Below are 6,979 nucleotides of genomic sequence, written 5' to 3'. Positions count from 1 at the left end.
ATGTTTGAGGTTTTTATTCTACTTAAAAAAGAATTGTTATTATATTTTAATTTAATAAATTCTATGTTAAATTCAATAGTTTATTTGATGTTGTATTTTATTTGAAATATTATTTCTCTTCATCCAAATGATTTCTAAAACAAACTCATCTTTCTCATTGATTTCCTACTTGGTGTAGAAACTGTAGTTTTACTTTATGATATATAAATAAAATCCCTTGAACATCCTAATTAGCATTTGACACGGATATTATGTACCGAGTAGCACGTGAATTTTGCCGTGCTAAGTGAAATAAAAAGATGTGGGCACAAGGTGCCATGTGCGTTAAAGGTTTGGAAGTTGTGATTTACGATATGAGATTACAAGAAGTGAGATGGTTGAAATTGTGTGCTAGAAACGACTTGATTGGTTGAGTTGAAATCGCTTTCCTACTTGAGCACATTTATACTTAATCCATACCCCAACTATGTTGTTTCTTAATTACTTGGTTATTTCTCGTTGTCATTTATGTTTCCCTTATCGTTACTACCGTATGTAATCTGATTTTTGTCTGTTGGCATTACTTTGATATTCCTTCCTTGTTAGCTTTGTGTCATATCCCGCACAGGTTTACATGTTCAGTGGGTGTCTTGACCTGGCCTCGTCACCCTCTAATGTACTTATTTTCATTGTTTCCTTCTATTTCGGAACAATAATGTATTTTTTATGTATAATTACTCCTAGTTTATGATTTATACTACCGATTTTGGGATATTGTATTATGTCGAGACTATTGGTTTATTTATAATTTCTGGTTCATGATTAATAGTTGTTTAGTAAGACCTGTTATCATTTCGACATGCATTAGGCTTACCTAATTTTAAATATTATGTGCCATTACGACTCATTCGGAAGAATTTTGGATCGTGACATTTCCCATTAATTTTAGGAGTCATCAAGATTCAGGAGTTGTCTTCCAGCTTTAAAGAGGGAGCCCTATATGTGCCAACCTTTTGTGAAGAATATCTGACCACGTACTAGCTACGTAGTACTTAGCATTTTACGATCATTTGTTTCCACTTTATGAGAGCATCATGTTCTCAGCCCTACATTTTAATTTCTTACTGTTCATTGTATGATAGTATAAATTAATTTTTGGGTCTACTAATTATGATTGTTTCTTTTCGTTTAATTGAAAGCAGCACAAATTCTAATGAAACTAGATTTGTAGGACTTCTTTGCCTCAAAAGTCTGCTCGATCGCGTCAGACATTTAAATCTTAGTAAATGCTTGATGAAATTCGGTTACCTTAATTATAACTAAACATACTATTACTCTATTACTATAACGAAAATGAGATATGATAAATGGATTTAACTTAATTATATAGTGACCTTACATTGAGTTGGTTGACCTGGTTGTTGTATTAGGAAAAATCAAGTTAACGCATGGAATTAATTATGTGCTGACATGTCAAGACACGTGAATCAATGAAAGAGTGACAGTTGGCATGGAATATTCGAAGAGACACGCGCCTTAATAGGTACGAGCAAAGATTCAAGAAAACAGGAAAGAACGGTTACTCGGACCTCACTACAAGAAAATGGGGCTTTAGCGAGGGGAAATCTGGTCGTTAAAAGTCCAATTCCGGTCGTTATAAGTTATTAACGACCGGAAAAAATCCGGTCATCACCGGTCGTTAAAGGTCCCGACGTTAAAAGTTAACGACCGGTTTACAATCTGGTCGTTAAAGGATCTTTAGTGACGTCATAACTGTTGGTCGTTAAATATGCATATTAGCGACAGGATTTTCCCTTCACTAATTTGTTATCTGGTCATTAAAAGTCTTTAACGACAACAATGTATTAAGTCAATTCAAGTATTTTTAGCGACCGATATTCCCTTCGTTAATTCTATAATTACTTTTAACAACAAAAATTCTCTTCGTTAATAGTCATTTATCTATTTGAGAAACATGTCGTTAAAGAGTTTTAATGACCACATTTTTCTTTGCTAATATGAAAATGTAATAAATATAATAAAAATTTAAATTACGTGAATAGTAATAATTATTTATATGCTTTCATACACGCTCAACAACACTGGAAAATAAACCAAATACTTGATATCTTGTTAATACAAAGAACTAAAGTATCATATTTGAAAGCAGTACAAATAAAATCACATAAAGGATGTACTAGTAGTTTACAATAGGTCAAAGGGGAACAAATTAAGATAGATCATCTTCCTCGAGCCCCTTAGCCTTCAATGTTTCCTTCACTCTTCGAAGAAGTGTTGTCCTCCAAGCATCCTGTGGAGTGAAGATATTTAAGTAGATTGTACAAAATTTGTGTAAAATTACAACATAGTAATATGTGCTCAAGTCAATTAAGCATCTAAGTATAAATCCACGAAGCAGTGATAACAAAAAGAATTAAAGAAGATACATCAATATGCTAACTAGCAAACTGTACAATTTCTCTTTCCCAGCTAGCCTGCTTCCCTATGATCTAGCTTTCCTTTTTGTTAAGGGGACAATTTATTTTCAATCCAGCAAAGGAATCCACAGCTGTGTAGCTCACACTAAAGCTAAAAGCTATACCTAAAGTCAGAGAAAACTTCCAAACAAGAGTTGAAAATTAGATCATCAAAAAAGTTTTCCAAGAAAAAGCACTCAACTCCAATTGCCTGTGATTTTGTAATTATAATATCTTTATGTGATCAATTTTCAAAAGGCTCAATAAATGTCTTGCCAAACTGTACTTGAATGCCTATAAAAAGGCCAACCCCTCCTCATTTCAGTCATATAATTCTAAACCAAGAAACCATCTGCCATATATATTCTTCTCAAGAAAACATGAAGATTTTCACATTTGTTTCATTGCCATTCTCCTCATACAAGTAGTTTTCAGATTGGTATAATTAACATATACACTTTTGTTTAGTTGTGATGCTACGAATAGAGTTTTAAGCAGCTCTACTTCATATTGTCTTAACAACTTTACTGGTTGCACATGAATCTTCGGCGTCTTCTTTCACATTTCACAACTTAAAAAACCAAAAAGGGGAAAAATGAGAGTTCGAATAAATGAATTCCAGAAAATCATTTTAAGAGGTCATTGCCAATAGCATTTGCATCAATAATACACCGAAGTAGAATCCAAGAGACAAATTGTGTCGAGAAATGGCATAATTAAAATGCAATAGGATTTATAAAACGCAATTGAAAGACCTTGGTTGTAAGAATATTTAACAAAATGATTCACTGTTTCAATAAACTGATATAAGGAAATCAACAACACAAACAACTACCATAATTTGCTACTTATCTAGTTATTATCACTTGTAATTGGAAAGAGAACTTGTAGAGTTTAATACCCAGTTCCGGTTTCTTTAAAAAAAGATGCAACATCAATAAAATAGTATATATATTACTTATAAGCTAGCAGATTGCTTTCAGGAATCGACCAAAACTTAAACGTTATTGTGGCACAATCTGCTGCACAATCTACTAAACCTAATGAACTATTGGAATACTGTGCAGATGAGTGATGATCAACAGAAAATTCCTGTCAAATCCAAACTTCCTAGAGACATCCCTACTGCTACAGCCTTGGCGACGATCTACAAGGATGTGGGATCAGCTTTACAAAATCACACAAACTTCCTAGAGACATCCCTCTTTCTTACACAATATTCTTGCCTTAAATATAGATCTTTGGAGTTGCAATAAATAGTAGTATTGTACAACAGATTAGGTGAAAAAAATTAAGAAAGCCTATACAACAACAACAACAACAAGCTCAGTGTAATCCAACAAGTGAGGTCTGGGGATGGTAATGTGTACGCAGACCTTACCCTAACCTTGTGAAGGTAGAAAGGCTGTTTCCGATAGATCCTTAGCTCAAGATTTCTAAACATTTGAATTCTAACAAATAAATCTACTTATTTTCTAAAGCATGTCTGTGTTCCTAAAAAAGGAACAACAAGCAGAAGCACTAGAAGAGCTAAACATCATTGTTTCAGAAGTTAGTCATTGTAACTAAAAGATACAACCACTCTAATCAAAATTATACAAAGTAGAGTAATAGTTTGTTTATGCAAGTTTAGCAAACAACACGAATAAAAGAGGATGGTTGCAATAGGTTGACGACCAGCATAAAATTATTCAATTTATGATGAATTTTCACGATACAAAATGCCCCAACTTGCTTGAGATCGAGGCATAGTTGTTTGTGTATGAAAGTTCAGCTGGCTCTCACTTAAACCATTAGAATGAATGACTATTCAGGTGAAAGGAGGATATAAATAATGGCAGGCAGAAAGACTTGCATATGAAACTGCTCATAGATATAGCAAATTCCGTGGTCTTTCTACAAGTACGGGGGTTTTAGAAGGCACAAGAATGAGAAAAAGAAAGTAATGCTATTCATACCAATTCTTGGCAAAGTCTGTTGCTGTAATGTAGAAAAGCAGTTTTCTCCTCCGTCAATCTGTAAATAACTGATTTTGCCTGAAAACATACATCCAAATTAATCATGTTGATGCGGAACTGTAAGGTAAGGAAGCTGGCCAAGATCTCCTTTCAAACATGCTTAAAACAAACAAATTAACTGCAACAAGCATGAAACGTTTGAAGGATCTAAGAGTAGCTGCAAATGCGTACGCAGAAAAAGCCATTAGCAAACAATTTAGGGGATAAGAACAGATCAAACTTCTCTTTAGATTGCTACTAAATACTGATGTAATATAACTAGCGAGCATCTTATGTGAATTAGGATGACAAGACAATTATGCTCGGACTAAGAGAATGAGGAGAGGAATGGAGAACTAATCACGAAAAGAATGATGTTCCCTTAATTTGATCAACTAGATATCAAGATAAAGTCTGCAGCAAAACTCACCACTAGAAGAAAGAAACTTGATATATTTCATAATAAATTAAAGATTCTAATATAGGGTGAAATTCCAAGGTAACAAACTTTTTACCTAGTTAAAGGGTAATCTCTGATAAAAAAACCAAATATTTCTAGAGTATGTCTATGCCAAATGATTAATAATCACTCAGAGAAAGATCGTCAAGACAAACTTGAATAACAAATACCAAACCAGCAGTTTGTAGCTCAATGTCATCCAAATTGAGATTAGAAGTTTAGCTCCAACAGTATTTTCAGGAGAACTTTTCTGGGATGCTACTGGTTCCGATAATAAAGATTGTAAGTTTGTTGGTAACATATCATAGATACTACAATGAACTCAAGTTATTTTCAGTAAATGTCACTACATCCTAATGTATTTACACCACTTCTCTAGATAACATATGTTATGATATCATTAGGTCATTCAAAAACATCTCAAAGACACAAGAAACCGTGGTAGATTATGTCATCTTTAGACACCTCCAACAACATGAATGCGTCTGCTAAGGGAATGATGATTCACAAATAGTCAAATAGTACAAATAAGTGACAATGAATATGTCTCATAAGCACTAGATATCAGCAAATAATAACATGCATAAATGCACACAGGTATAGAATACATAGAAAATTTGAACTTCCACAAAATAATAGTACACAAATATATTATTGACTATCATTATGACATAAGTAAACAAAGACACAAACATATATTATTTACTTTAATGGGATATAAATGTATGGTACAATATGGAATTATAATAGAAATTTCACCTCTGAAGATTTGTCATGAGTTTCAAGGAATGTTCTTGTGAGCTTAGAACCACTTTGACTATACACATTTCCAAATTTAATTAGGTTAAACAATGTTTAAGCAATTAGTTAAACTGAATTATTTCAATTTTTGTTAAGTTACATCATCCGCACTGCTCCTCTTGGATTCATTTTCAGAGTGAGACATATAATCCAATAGTTCACTATCCTCAGTATACTGATGGTTAAACAAGTACACACATCAACATAACAAATAAGTGCACATAGGCTAAAACAGATAGATCAAGTACTAGCTCTGTTAATAAATATATACTCAATCAGATTACCAATTAAGCTTCCAAAAGTGATCAAGCTAATGCTGCTGCACTTGAAATGGTTGAAAAACCATCAGTTGTTAAACCTACTGCTGCACTTGAAGTTAAAACAACAACAGGTTTGAAACCTAGTATTGTGCATATTCAGGGGCAAGGTGTTGAAGGTGTGAAAGATTTGGATAGTGCAACTGATGCAGGTGTTAAGGCAAAGGAAATAGCTGGGCAGTCACAACATATTACAGATGATCAAGCACAAGATAGAGTACAAGTAGGAAAGTTCCAGCACAATCTGCTGCACAATATACTAAACCTAATGACAACCCTATAGTTATACAACAACTAAAAATTATCAACTTCGATTTTAGGAGGACCGATTCGACAGTTATACTTGGCACTCAGTGAAACTGATAGTACGAAATTGATATTGAGAATAAACTATTAGAGAAGATGATTTAATCGTGATAGGATAGATAGCAGTTGCTCATTCAAAACATATATTGCTCAATAGATGCCTTTTCTAGAAAAATTATTACTCAATTCAAATAGAAAAGGGTAAAATTTTGAACCTTACCATGATGAGAAGAATCTCAAAGATTAGTAGTTGTTATCAATGGAGGTGACGAGCAACTTCAATTCGTTCGCTAATTCGCTTTATTAATTCCGTTCAACCAAGGTTTACTAATTGTTAGAGAAGTTTGGGACTTATTAGGTTTATACGATTGAACTGTTTAATTCGAAGTTTGGGGCTTTTTCCTTTTCTGGGGGGGGGGGGCATGGGGTGGGAGATTTGGCAGAATCTAGGCTGGGAAAAAAGTGGGAAAAGTTAGTGCCACTTTTTTCACTTTTTCATTACTTAATAATTATTTAACGACCAGTTCTGTTATATTATAATGGCCGAATATCATCCCCTCGTTAATATTGAGCAAAAAATTAGTTTTAACGACCGAAAAATTTTTTGTTGATATAAATATACTTATAACGACCGGTTTTATG

General features: G+C 33.4%; 1 long non-coding RNA gene across 1 annotated transcript; it reads right to left on the bottom strand.

Moving 5' to 3' along the window:
* Positions 1–2,065: 2,065 nt before the first annotated feature.
* On the bottom strand, positions 2,066–6,743 carry LOC107827862 (uncharacterized). The gene is made up of 3 exons (XR_001657631.2): positions 6,558–6,743; positions 4,415–4,492; positions 2,066–2,290 (listed from the first exon to the last, which is right to left on the bottom strand). It is a non-coding gene; the product is annotated as an uncharacterized LOC107827862 (long non-coding RNA).
* Between the last annotated feature and the right edge of the window lie 236 nt (positions 6,744–6,979).

Source organism: Nicotiana tabacum, chromosome 22 (genome assembly GCF_000715075.1).
Source record: "Nicotiana tabacum cultivar K326 chromosome 22, ASM71507v2, whole genome shotgun sequence".
Lineage (NCBI taxonomy): Eukaryota > Viridiplantae > Streptophyta > Magnoliopsida > Solanales > Solanaceae > Nicotiana > Nicotiana tabacum.
The sequence above is the reverse complement of the archived record's forward strand: the minus strand, read 5'-3'. Positions and strand labels throughout refer to the sequence as shown.